This window comes from Chrysemys picta, chromosome 2 (assembly GCF_011386835.1).
Source record: "Chrysemys picta bellii isolate R12L10 chromosome 2, ASM1138683v2, whole genome shotgun sequence".
NCBI lineage: Eukaryota > Metazoa > Chordata > Testudines > Emydidae > Chrysemys > Chrysemys picta.
In genome coordinates, this window is record NC_088792.1 from 253,270,808 (window position 1) to 253,285,566 (window position 14,759).

Consider the following 14,759-nt stretch of genomic DNA (forward strand, 5'->3'; position numbering starts at 1 on the left):
TTCTCCTCCTGGGGCCTTACCTACTGCTTCTCCTTCCCAACAAATTGTATTAAAGATGTTCAGTAATTCCCCAGGGTGTAATTTACGGAGACAAAACAACTGTGGGGGTTCCAAGGGCCATAAGGATAACAAGGTTCCGATTCCCACCCAGACGTGCTGAGCAGCAAAACCATGGGGAGTGGTGATAAAACGGCTAGGTCCGTGGGGTGGCTTGACTTCCCATACCTGCCGGCTGATGATCCAGTCCCATAAACAGCCCGCCCAGGGTCCCGGCAAAAGTAAGTGCACTGGGGCCCATGTGCCATTAACAGGCCCCGAAGCCTGAGGAGTCGCAGGTCCATCCTGACAATGCCCACATATGCCTCCATTTCCACAGCTCGGGTGGCACTCCTGCAGTAGTGTTAAGGGCTTTGGGTCATCGCTGACTGAGGACATCGCTCCGCATTTCTGCTAAGAGACCATTAAAGAAATCCTGCATTTGGCTGCAAGCTGAATCCCATCCAATGTCTTTCCCTATTAAAACGAGGGTGTTTGTTAATTTTGTTAAGAGGGTTTGGGTTGTGGTTCCCAATCCTGACAGGGCATGAAGGGTTTTTATATTTGAGTGGGTGCTGGTTAACCCTGCCTCAGTGAGGAGGCCTGATGCCCTTTCCAAATTTCCCAGGCGTTGTTCATGGTCCTGGGCCTTGTCTATAGTCCAGATAGCGGCTGCTCTGGTTAGACCATGCAAGGCCCCTTCCAGCAAGCCTCTTTTTCTCCGAAAATTTTCCCACTGCACAAGCTGGGCTAATCGAATGGCCGCTCCTTGGGTACAATTGGGGTATAGGGTAGTTATTTGGAAGGCGGAAATGGGAAATGAGAAGGTTCCCATAGTTGCATTTAGCACCATCCACCGTTGGTAATGGGAATTTTGTTGGTAGGGTGGGCTATACCACATTTGGTGATCCGAGACCTGAATTTCTCTCAGGCCACGATTAGACAGATCTGTATGGGAGGTGGGAAGGATACGAGGGGAAGTAGTTGGGGAATGGGGATTGTAGCGATGGGCTAGGAGACAGTCATGTAGAGTAGGGGTCCCCCTCCTGCAGGTGAAAGTAAACTTAGGGTGACAACCAGAATAAGTGGTAGGAATACCAAAAAGTAGGTAACTGATTACAAAACATTGCATGGAAGTTCCCGTACCAAAAGACAATTCGCAGGTGCCAGCTGTTGCTAATATGTCAATCCCTGCATGGGAGTTTTCCTCCAGAGCCTCAAAGTTGGTGTCGGTAAGGGAAAAGGGAAAGGATGCCTTGGTGACGGTTTCAGTTTTTTACGCCACTTGATAGTGTGGCCCTACAGATGGCCGTCAGGTCCTGTTGAAAACAGGCCGGAACAAAATTTCCCAAGTAAAAAGGGACCTTCTGGCCTAGGCCAGTCGGAAGCATTTACAAAAGTATCTTGGGATCTAGCTTGGGGAGAGCCCACAGGGCTTAGAGGGGAAGGGCTGACAGTCTGACCAGTAACTGATTCGTCTACCCAGTTGGGGAGTGCAGTGCACCAGGAAGGAACCTGGGGGTAGCGGCAAGGGGCTTCCCCTGGGAGAAATCCTAGGTAATAGCAAGTCCCACATTTCCAGGAAGTCATACCACATGTCCCTCCCTGCCAGGTAATAATATTTCTTCATTGGTACCATGGCAAGTTTTTAATGTCCTCTGTTGTAACCAGCCTTTTTTCCTTCAGGGCATCCAAGGATCGGGCGACTCGGGTTCTTCAGGAAGCTTGGGTCTGGGATGTAGAGGGTGCCAGTTCGAGGGTTGAGGCTGGAGCAGGAATCAACCCGGAAGTCCAAAAGAAAATAAGCGAATCATGAAAGTTTAGGATTAGCAGCAATAGCATAGTCACGCACATAAACCAGATGGAAGGCATGAGCCATTTCCGTACTTTAGCAGACTTCTTAATTCTGTCGGCGGGGTCTGTCATGGTTACACGATTGTACCTGCGGGCGCTTGGCTCGCCATAGGATTTTTGGAAGGCTTTATTTTGGCCTTTCCTTTTCTTCCTCTTAATGAGTAGCGAGGGCTTTTACAGGAGAGGTCTTGGGCCTCCTCCGCGGCTTCCCAGAGTGGAGGTGAGATTCTAGTGTCAACTGGGGCTGTGACTCGCTTGCACTGGGAAGTGTGGATCCAGTTGGGCAGATTGTGGCACTTGACAGTGGTATGGGTGGTTAGCAATATCTGGAACGGGCCTTTCCAGCGAGGTCCAAGCAATTCTTTCATTGATATTTTTTTATGTATACCCACTCTCCTGGTTGCAAGTCGTGACAGGAGGAGTCCACTGGAGCAGGGAAGGCACATTGAACCTGTTTGTGTAAACACTTAATACATTGCATGAGTTTTTTACAGTGTGCCAGGACCCTCTGATCTGTCAGCTGTGTATCTAGGCAGCTGTGTGTGATAGGAGGGGCCACTGGTATCCTCATTGGCCTACCCATTAAAATTTCATGGGGTGAAAGACCATGCTTGCGAGCAGGGATGCTCCTCATTTCCATTAGGGCCAGGGGTAAAGCGACTGGCCACTTAAGGTTGGTTTCTGAACACATTTTAGCAATTTTGTTTTTCAGCACCCTGTTTACCCATTCCACTGCCCCAGCACTTTGGGGGTGGTGAGTGCAGTGAAAGTGCTGAGTGATTCTTAGGGTATGTCTATACTTATGCGCTGGTTCGGCGGCAGGCAATCGAACTTCTGGGTTTGATTTATCGTGTCTTGTCTGGACGCGATAAATCGAACCCGGAAGTGCTCGCCGTCGACTCCGGTAATCCTGCTCGGCGAGAGGAGTACACGGAGTCGACGGGAGAGCCTGCCTGCCGCGTCTGGACCGCGGTAAGTTCGAACTAAGGTACGTCGACTTCAGCTACGTTATTCACGTAGCTGAAGTTGCGTACCTTAGTTCGAATTGGGGGGTTAGTGTAGACCAGGCCTTAGTGCCTTGCAGATTTGTTGCACGACTTGGCCTGTGAAATGAGTACCCTGATCGCTGTTGATAGAAAGGGGCAGTCCCAACCGGGGAATGAATTCATGTAGCAGTTTCTTTGCCACCGTCAGGGAGTCGGCTTTGACACAGGGGTAAGCCTCAACCCACCCTGAGAATCTACAGACACACACCAATACATATTCGAATGAGCAGCATTTAGGCATGCTGATAAAGTCAATTTGTATATTTACAAAAGGGCACCATGGGGAAGTATGGGTTGCATATTTGGGTTTCACAGGCTTCCCCACATTATGAGCAAGACACACTGGGAAGGTGTCGCAATACTGTTGAGCCATTGCTGCAAAATGTGGGGCAAACCAATGCTGTTCAATTGATAGTATCATTCCCCTGCTCCCTACATGGGTTAGCCCATGGGCCAGGCGGGCCAAATAAGGGAGCAAGCCTCTAGGTGCTACCGGGCGACCATCCGGAGTGCGCCATACGCTGTCGGGAGACTTTTCACAACCCACTGTTCTCCAGTAGTCCTTTTCCACTTTTTCTGCCGACTCCTGCATGTCCGCCAACTCTTGTATGAGGGTTGGGGGCATGTCAGGAGAAGATGAGTCAACAAGGGTCAGGACTAGGTCGGAGCTAGCTAGGGATATATAACAAATGGCAGAAAATTCAGCCGGAGACCTGGAAAGGGCTGCTTGTTTGGCTGATCCGTCAGCCAGAGCATTTCCTTGTGTGACCTCATCACAAGGAATTTGATGGGCAGCGCATTTTATAATGGCTATCTCAGAAGGGAGTAAAAGAGCATTAAGAAGTGCATCAACATAAGACCCATTTCAGATGGGAATCCCTGCAGAAGTGAGGAACCCTCGGTACTTCCAGAGTTGCCCATAATCATGCACTACCCCGAAGGCATAGCGGGAATCAGTGTAGATGTTAACGGACCGTTTTTCCGCTAGGGAGCAGGCACGGGTAAGGACAATCAACTCAGCCACTTGGGACGAGTTCACCCCTGGAAGGGAGTGAGCTTCCACTAAGTCGTGGGGTGAGCATGTAGCATACCCTGCTACAAGGATACCCTTGGGGTCCCTTAAACAGGACCCATCGACAAAATATACTAGTTCAGGGTTAGGTAAAGGGGTCTCTTTTAAATCTACTCGGGGAGAGCATAATTCAGCGGTCACTGCTTGGCAGTCATGCGGTTCCCCATCCCAAACAGTTGGGAGCAGAGAAGCTGGGTTGAGAACGGGGCAACGGACTAGGGTTATGTTAGGGGCATTTAGAAGCAACATTTCATATTTAGTCAAGCAAGAATTGGACATGTGTTGGATCGCTCCTTTTAGGAGGAGTGCAGTTACAGCATGGGGGACCGACACAAGGAGAGGGGACCCCAAAACGAGTGCGGCTGAGGTGTCCACCATAATTGCTGCTGCAGCTACTGCTCCAAGACATGGGGGCAGTCATGCTGCCACGGGGTCTAGAGGGGTGCTGTAATAAGCGACAGGCCGTTGGGAGTCCCCGTGTTCCTGAGTCAACAACCCCTGTGCTATTCCATCCTTCTCCTGACAAAAGAGGGTGAAGGTTTTAGAGTAATCGGGTATGCCCAAGGCTGGAGCACTAGCCAATTGTTCTTTAAGAGTTTTGAAAGCAGTTTCAGCTGTTTGGGTCCAGGTGAGGGGTTCTGGCACATCCTTGTGGGTTGGTTATGTAAAGGCTTGGCAATAGAGGCGTATTCAGCTATCCATTGCCGGCAATAGCCTGCCATTACAAGAAAGCCACGCAGTTGCCTTTTAGTAGTGGGTCTGGGAACCTGTAGCAGTGCTTTAATTTTATTGTGAAACAAGTGTCTCTCTCCTGCGGTCAAATCGTGCCCTAAGAAGTGGACTCGGGGAAGACAAAGTTGTAGCTTTGATTTGGAAGCTTTATGTCCCCTTTTTGCCAGAGCCTGCAGCAGGGTTAGAGAATCCACCTGATAAACCTCCAACGTTGGAGAGGCTATCAGGAGATCGTCCACATATTGGATTAAAGTGGACCCTTTAGGAAGCGTAACATTCTCCAGGTCCTTCCTGAGGATCTGGGAGAAAATGGTAGGCGATTCCGTGTAACCTTGTGGCAGTCTGGTCCAGGTATACTGCAGGCCCTGAAAAGTAAAGGCAAACAGATACTGGCTTTCTGGGTGAATGGGGAAGGAGAAAAAGGCTGAGCATAAATCTACTACTGTGAAGTAGGTAGCAGAGGGAGGGATGCATGAGAGAATGGTTGCAGGGTTGGGCACAACCGGGAACAGGGGATGACAGGGGGTGTACTACTGCCTTTACAGCTCTCAAGTCTTGAACAAAACGCCATTTCCCTGTACCTGGTTTTTGCACAGTATATGACTGCAAACTTCCGGTTGGGTTAATTGAGGATAGACTAGGTGGCCACCCGGGGCTGGTTCAACTCCAGCTCGAAGGAAGTAGCTTTTGTTTCCTTCGTTACACGCTCTTCTTTTGAGCTCCCACTCTGGCCATTGCCGTGTTTTACTCCATTCGTGCGAGTAGCAACAGGTGTGTTTCAATGGTTTGCTCTGGGCCCTTTGCTCCTGTTTTCCTTCAATAGCTCAGTTGGTAGAGGCAAAGTTCTCGTGCAAGTCCTTAGTTTGCTGGTTCCACTCTGGCTCGAAGGAACTGACTTTTGTTCTGTGGGAGAACTGGGCCTAAGACACTGCAGGGTCATGTGATCATGTCACCTGGTAGTGGACACCATCTTTGACTGCTGGTATTTTTCCACTAGGAGAGGGTGGGGGTCTAACTGGGAAACAAATTATTCCTGCCATATGCAAATCTTATTTAAGGCTGGGGTGTGAGTGAGTTAATCTTGGTTCTTCTCCACTGCCTCCCCACCCAAGAAGGAAGACTGCCAAAAACACTGGAATAAATGAACTAAGCTGGGGGCGTGGGGCTGAACTCAGGCGAGAAAGGTCTAATCTGTGAAAGGAGTATCTGGGGGCGTGGGGCTGAACTCAGGCGAGAAAGGTCTAATCTGTGAAAGGAGTATCTGGATATTTTAGCTGCATAGTGTACAACAACATAAAGGATGAGTAGAGACTGACACTAAACAGTACACAGAGGTTATGAAAGAGAACATGTGGTTTGGGAGTACTAACAGAGACAAACTCTAATATCATTTGGGCAGTTCAGGGCTTGTTCCAAAGCCCAGCAAAGTCAATGGGAGGCCATTCTTAAAGAAAACAGAGTGAACTAACAATCTGAATAACTCAAGAGGAGGGCTGATCAGATGCTGCATTTATGTGGCTAATGGGAACACAGCAGAAGCAGATTATGATTTATTGGGGCCCTGGGCACAAAGAATATGTGGGCCTTCCACAGCCTGGGGGCCTAGGAGCGTCAAAACCAGGTGGGGACATGGGCTGGGGCTGCTCTCTGGCACCTGGGCCCCCGCCCAGGGCAGGCAGAGGGTCTGAGAATCCCCACAGCAGCCCAGGCTCCCTGGGAGGCTCTTACCACAGCCCAGCTCCAGCTTCTCGCCTGGCCAGGGGCAGGGCCTCGGAGGGAAGAGGAGGAGCAGGGTACAGGGATACATTTCTGGCACTGGTAGCCCCCCCACTTCTACCCAGGTTCCGGCACTCCTGAGGAGCCCCCAACTTGGCTGAGGTCCCTGGGCATGGGTGCCATGGGCCCGTGCATTAATCCACCACTGGAACATAGAGTTACAGTAGTGAGGTTTAAAAAAACAACAGATTTCATAAGCCAATGGTCTGAGCCACTGTGTTAGTTCCCATGCCCCTAAAAGAGTGTTCACAGACATAATTTGAATTCCATACTGCCTTTGTGACCTGCTGTTGATCAAGCTGGAGGGGTTACAAGCTCTTTTGGAGCCCAGTATTAGAATTCAAATTGACCTTGACAAATTGGAGAATTGGTCTGAAATCAACAAGATGCTATTCAATAGAGACACGTGCAAAGTACTTCCCTTAGGAAAGAAAAAAAAATTGAACGCACAAACTACAAAATGGGGAATAAGTGGCTAGGCTGTAGTACTGCAGAAGAGGATCTGGGGGTTATAGTAGATCAGTGATTGAATATGAGTCAACAGTGATGCGGTTGTGAAAAGGGCAAAATAATTCTCGTGTGTATTAACAGAAGTGTAATATGTAAGACACGGGAGGTAATGGCCCCACTCTACTTGACAGTGGTTGGGCCTCAGGTGGAGTAGTGTGTCGTTTTTGGTGCCACACTTTTCAAAATATGTGGATAAATTGGAGAGCCTCCAGAGGAGAGCAACAAAAATGAGAAGTAGTTTAGGAAATACGACCTGTGAGGAAAGGTTGAAAGAATTGGTCATGTTTAGTCTAGACAATGGAAGGCTGAAGGGGGAAATCTGTTAAGTCTTCAAATATGTAAAAGGTGAGGCTGGCGATCAACTCTTCTCCATGTCAACTTAAAGTAGGACAAGAAGTATTGGGCTTTATCTACTGCAAAGGAGATTTAGGTTAGATATTAGGAAAACCTTGTGTTGATTCCTATTATGGATTTCAGTCCCTTTGTCTTACAGTCATTAATGAAAGTATTGGGTGTCTGTGTGCAAATACATTTAAAAAAAATCCTGGGAATTAATGTAGGGCTTTGAACAGCCAATTAATTTATTTTTTCTTCCCTTCCTTTTGAAAATGGAGAGAGATGACACTTGAGCTTTATATGACCTATTATATTACACTATGAGAGAAGGATTCCCAGATGAAATAAGAAGTTGCGTCATGCTTTTTGCAAACATCTCCCATTTATTAAAATATATTAGTTATGACTAGCTCTGAGGAGTAAATCCATAATTCCATTGCTTAACGGTCAGAGATTTCATCAGAGTATTTTTAAGTTTAGTGTCGAGTAACAATATGACATGAGTATAAGACGGAATTCCTAGTGAAAATATTTTTTCATATACTGTCATAGAGCAGGGAGAATATAAAATGTATTATGCTTTTCAGGGCTGTGATATGTTTCGGGGTGCCCAGGACTGTGAGTCACGTGGTTGCCCTGTGCGTCCAAGGAAAAAGGGAGACTTGCATGTGCTTAACTGGGTGTCAGCTCCCTGACACCATCAGCCTGTTAGCCACCCAAACAATCTCCTCTGGGCTATGCTAGCCCTTACTTTGCTTTGGTTGCAGATCTATCAAGACATTTAGACAGACTTCTGTGTAGTGCTGGGGAGGAGCCGATGGTTATGGTATATGTAGGTACTAATGACATAGGGAAGGATAGGCGAGAGGACCTGGAGGCCAAATTTAGGCTGCTAAGTAAGAGATTGTTCAAGACCTCCATGGTAGCATTCTCTGAAATGCTTCCAGTTCCACGCACTGGGCCAGTTAGACAGGCAGAATTGTGGGGTCTCAATGCATGGATGAGATGATGGGGTTTGATTTATTAAGAACTGAGAAACCTTTTGGGAAAGGAGGAGCCTATACAGGAAGGATAGAATCCACCTAAACCAAAATGGAACCAGATTGCTGGCACGTAAAATTAAAAAAGTCATACAGGAGTTTTAAAACTAAGGGCTGAGGGAAAGGTAACATGTGGAGGAGCATATAGTTGGGACAGAGACATCTCTTAGGGGAGGATCTATCAATGGGGATTCTTTATATCCTAGTAAGGAGGAGAGGATGGAAGATGATAAAGTACAGGTAGGATCGGACAAGAAATAGTCAAATGAAAAGGAGTCCCATTCAATTACATCACATAATGGCAGCCAGCAAAAAAGTGACAAATGTTATAAGTGCTTATATACAAATGATAGAAGTCTAAATACTAAGATGAGTAAACTTGAGTGCTTCATATTAAATAAGGATATTGATATAATAGGCATCACAGAAACTATGCGGAAAGATGATAATCAATGGGACGTGGTAATACCAGGGTACAAAATATATAGGAATGACAGAATAGGTCATGCTGGTGGGGGAGTGGCACTATATGTGAAAGAAAGCATAGAACCAAATATAGTAAAAATCTTAAATAAACCAAACTGTACCATAGAATCTCTATGGATAGAAATTCCATGCTTGAACAATAAGAATAGGGATATACTACCAACCACCTGACCAGGATGGTGATGGTGACTGTAAAATGCTCAGGGAGATTAGATAGGCTATAAAAATAAAACACTCAATAATAATGGGGGATTTCAATTATCCCCATATTGATATGTTGCTCAGGACAGGATGCAGAGATAAAGTGTTTTGCCATCATAAATGACTGCTTCTTGGAGAGGCTAGTCCTGGAACCCACAAGAGGAGAGACAATTCTTGATTTAGTCCTAAATGGAGCATAGGATCTGATCCAAGAGGTGAATATATCTAAACCACTTGGTAATAGCGAACATAATATAATTAAATCTAACACCCCTGTGAGGGGAACACCAAAGAAGCCCACCACAGTAGCATTTAACTTCAGAAAAGGGAACTACACAAAAATGAGGAAGCTAGTTAAATGTAAATTAAAAGGTAAAACAGGACGCAGTACTCCAGATGTGTCCTCACCAGTGCCAAATAGAGGGGAATAATCACTGCCCTCAATCTGCTGGCAATGGTCCTACTAATGCAACCCGATATGCCATTAGCCTTCTTGGCAACAAGGGCACACTGTTGACTCATATCCAACTTCTCGTCCACTGTAATCCCCAGGTCCTTTTCTGCAGAACTGCCACTTACCCAGTTGGTCCCCAGCCTGTAGCAGTGCATGGGATTCTTCCGTCCTAAGTGCAGGACTCTGAACTTGTCCTTGTTGAACCTCATCAGATTTCTTTTGGCCCAATCTTCAATTTGTCTAGGTTACTCTGGGACCCTATCCCTACCCTCCAGTGTATCTACCTCTCCCTCCAGCTTAGTGTGTGACATTTCACTCCATATTCTTTATGAATATATGCTTATGATATGAATATGACATAACTGAGATGTACTTTATGCAAGATGGCTCATTGGAAAGGTTATGATTTACCTAATGTGTTTATCCAATTTGTATACATGCATCACTTCTGTATCTGAAACTGGGAATATTGACCATGTCTCTGTATTTCAAATATGCTACGTTGGATGAGGCCAAACAATGTTAGTGGCTTATTGAAGAAATACACTCAAGCATAAGGGTCACCCCAGGAACTGTGTGGAATAGAAACCTCTCAGATATACTTCTACACAATGGGAACTGTTTGACCCGGGTCAGATAGCTCTATACAATGAGGGGAAAGATATAAAAGAGGGACAATGACAACATGAGGGGTCCTCACTCTCCCTACGACAACACACCTGATAACACCTGAGGAACAAAGACTGAACTGTGAGAAGTGATAGTCCCACTCTAAGATCTGTAGCCTGTGTAAGAAAACCTGGGAAAGCCAAGGAAACTTCTGCCTTAAGAACCAGCCAGCCTGTTTATCACTCAGGGTGAGAATTGGTCAATTTGTATCTTACCTATCTAGTGTGTTAAGCTCAGTCTTTTGTTTATTTACTAAGGTAATCTGCTTTGTTCTGTTTGTTATCCTTTGAACCACTTAAAATCCACCTTTTGTAGTTAATAAACATATTTCTTGTTTATAATATAACCCAGTTTATGTAATTTCTAACTGTGGGGGCAAGAAGTCATGCACATCTCACTTCACATTGATTCATAGATTCATAGATTCTAGGACTGGAAGGGACCTCGAGAGGTCATCGAGTCCAGTCCCCTGCCCTCATGGCAGGACCAAATACTTCTAGACCATCCCTGATAGACATTTAACCTACTCTTAAATATCTTCAGAGATGGAGATTCCACAACCTTCCTAGGCAATTTATTCCAGTGTTTAACCACCCTGACAGTTAGGAATTTTCCTAATGTCCAACCTAAACCTCCCTTGCTGCAGTTTAAGCCCACTGCTTCTTGTTCTATCTTTAGAGGCTAAGGTGAACAAGTTTTCTCCCTCCTCCTTATGACACCCTTTTAGATACCTGAAAACTGCTATCATGTCCCCTCTCAGTCTTCTCTTTTCCAAACTAAACAAACCCAATTCTTTCAGCCTTCCTTTATAGGTCATGTTCTCAAGACCTTTAATCATTCTTGTTGCTCTTCTCTGGACCCTCTCCAATTTCTCCACATCTTTCTTGAATTGCGGTGCCCAGAACTGGACACAATACTCCAGTTGAGGCCTGACCAGCGCAGAGTAGAGCGGAAGAATGACTTCTCATGTCTTCCTCACAACACACCTGTTAATGCATCCCAGAATCATGTTTGCTTTTTTTGCAACAGCATCACACTGTTGACTCATATTTAGCTTGTGCTCCACTATAACCCCTAGATCCCTTTCTGCCGTACTCCTTCCTAGACAGTCTCTTCCCAGTCTGTATGTGTGAAACTGATTTTTCCTTCCTAAGTGGAGCACTTTGCATTTGTCTTTGTTAAACTTCATCCTGTTTACCTCCGACCATTTCTCCAATTTGTCCAGATCATTTTGAATTATGACCCTGTCCTCCAAAGCAGTTGCAATCCCTCCCAGTTTGGTATCATCTGCAAACTTAATAAGTGTACTTTCTATTCCAATATCTAAGTCGTTGATGAAGATATTGAACAGAGCCGGTCCCAAAACAGAACCCTGCGGAACCCCACTCGTTATACCTTTCCAGCAGGATTAGGAACCATTAATAACTACTCTCTGAGTACGGTTATCCAGTTATGCACCCACCTTATAGTAGCCCCATCTAAATTGTATTTGCCTAGTTTATTGATAAGAATATCATGCGAGACCGTATCCTTGAGGAAGAGGGATGATTTTTATGAAGCTTGTGCTGTATAGATATTTCTATACAATGCAAGACACTATTATCTTGGGTTTGTCTCCCAAAAGGGGTGGGCATGTGACTGCTGGGGGAGCCATCTCACACAGAGCTGACTTCAGTCTGTGTCTGCAGTGGGGTGTGGCCCTACCTGTGTGTGTGTGCTGCGAAAGGCCGGAGAGCCTAATTCAGCAAAGCAGGGAGAGGGAACCCATCTGATTGAGCAGGGGAGGCTCAGGGGAGGAGCAGGGGAGGCTCAGTTAAACCCCAGCACATCAGGTGGCATCCAGGAAGGGCGGGGTCCACATAGTGTCATCTGCAAATTTATTGAGGGTGCAATCCTATCATCCAGATAATTAATGAAGATGTTGAAAAAAAACGGCCCCAGGACCAACCCCTGGGGCACTCCGCTTAATACCGTCTGCCAACTAAACATCGAGCCATTGATCACTATCCGTTGAGTGGGTGGGTGAGATTCTGTGGCCTGAGTTATGCAGGAGGTCAGACTAGAAGATCATAATGGTCCCCTCTAACCTTAAAAACTATGAGTCTATGAGCCCAATGATCTAGCCAGCTTTCTATCCACCTGTAAAGGCGTGGGACTCACCCCTGCGGCACCTCCTGCTGGCCATCCAGGGAATTAGCTCTTTTCCAGCCTCCGGAGTGCCCTCTGCAGGCCAGTGTCCCGCTGCCACTTGGCCCCCATATCCCTCCCGGACCCGGTGCCCCATTATCTGGGGTGCTGCCCCTTGGCAGTCACCCCTTTGTCTCAGGGTCGCCCCTCCCTAGGGAGCCCCCACCCACTATCCCCACCTCACCTCAGTATAAGGTTACTGCCAGTCATTGTCTAGCCCCCGCGCTCTGGGGCAGACTGCAGTATCAGCCTACTGACCACCGGCAAGGTTGGGTTTGGACCTGCTGCCTTTGCCTACTCCTGGACTGCCCTCTGCAACCCCCAGTACCCATTGGCCATTGCCGCAGCCTGGGCAAAATCTCAAGCCTTTATAGACCTCAGGGGCGAGCCTGCCCAGGAGCCAGCCGTGCCCAGGGGCTGCTCCCCAGACCAGGTTCCCCCCTCCCTGCCCCCTGAACTCCCCTGGAGGGTGCACAGCTCCCTGCGAGCCCTCCCCTCCCCTCCCCACCCCAGTGGCCCCCGCCCCAAGTCCACTCACTGGGTTTGCCGGGCTTGGCCCACTGCAGCAGCAGGGAGGAGCCGCCTTCTGCAAGCACTGGAGAGCCAGAGCGTCCCGCTTGCAGCGGCGATGAGCCCCAGCCATGGAGGAGCCGGCATGGTTCAGGGGGACAGCAGTCCTGCAAAGGCGGCAGCGCGGCTAGCGGGGAGCAGCCACGCCCCCTGCCCAGCACCCCCCCCCCCCGGGGCTCCTGCAGGCTGCAGCAGATGCATGCGGGCGCCGGCCCCCCATGCGCCTCCAGCTGCCCCCTCACCATGCTCAGGCTCTGCAGCTCCTGGGAGTGTGAGCCACTGCTGCCCCTCCCAGAGCAGGTTCAGGGCCCCACGACCTGGCGGCTCACATGCCCGGGAGCCGCAGAGCTCGAGCATGGTGAGGAGGGAGCTGGGGGGGCGCATGCATCTGCTGCAGCCTGCAGGAGCCCCCGGGAGGGTTGCTGGGCCACAGCCTGGGCAGGAGGGGCGGGGGGCTCAGCTGCTCTCCGCTAGCCGTGCTGCCGCCTTTGCAGGGCTGCTGCCCCCCGTACCATGTCGGCTCCTCCATGTCTGGGGCTCGCTGCCCCCGCAAGCCAAAGCTCTGGCTCTCCGGTGCCTCCGGAAGGCGGCTCCTCCCTGCCAAGCCAGGGCACCGCTTTTTTAGGGTTACCATATTTCAACAATCAAAAAAGAGCGTGGGGGGGGGGGGAAGAGCCCCGCCCCCATCTACTCCCTCCCACTTCTCGCTCCCCTCAGAACCTCCAACCCCGCCCCCCTCCTTATCCCTGACTGCCCCCTCCTAGGACCCCTGCCCCTAACTGCCCCCCCAGGAGCCCACCCCCTACCTAAGCCTCCCTGCTCCTTGTCCCCTGACTGCCCCCTCCTGAGACTCCCCCACCCTAACTGCCCCACTAGGATCCTGCCCCCTACCTGTCCCCTGGCTGCCCCAACCCTTATCCACACCCCCACCCCCAGACAGACCCCTGGGACTCCCACACCCCATCCAACCACTCCCTGCCCCCTGACAGGACCCTCAGAACTTCTGACCCATCCAACCCTCCCCCCACCCCCTGACTGCCCCCCGGGACTCCCCTTACTACCATGCTGCTTGAGACGCTCGCTCCACGTGGAGCCAAACCAAACAGGCTGCGGAGCACACAGCCGCTCCCCTGCAGAGTGCTGGCGTCGCAATGCTGAGGTAGGGGGGAGCAGGGGAGGGACTCTGCCTGCTGGAGGCCAATGGAAGCAGCTAAATCAGGTCCAGCTGCCCAATCAGTTGCGCCGCACTCTGCGTGAGGGGAAGGGAGGGGAGGGAAGAAAAATCCTGGATGCCCCAACCACTTGGCGCCCTAGGCGACTGCCTAGTTTGCCTAGTGGTTGCACCGGCCCTGGCTGGGCCCTGATTGCTCTGGCTATAGCTGTTACTGCTTTCCCCATCAGCCCAGCTTTTCTGTGCCACAGCCCTCTCCCAGGCTGCTTTAAGACCTTCAGGGCAGGAGCGGGGTAACCACCCCACTACACCACCTTATAGTCCATTCATCCAATCCATCCTTCTTTAACTTGCTGGCAAGAATACTGTGGGAGACCGTATCAAAAGTTTTGCTAAAGTCAAGGTACATCACATCCATCATTTTCCCCATATCCACAGAGCCAGTTATCTCATCATAGAAGGCAATCAGGTTGGTCAGGAATGACTTGCCCTTGGTGAATCCATGTTGACTGTTCCTGATCATCTTCCCCTCCTCCAAGTGCTTCAAAATGGATTCCTTGAGGACCTGCTCCATGATTTTTCCGGGGACTGAGGTGAGGCTGACTGGTCTGTAGTTCTC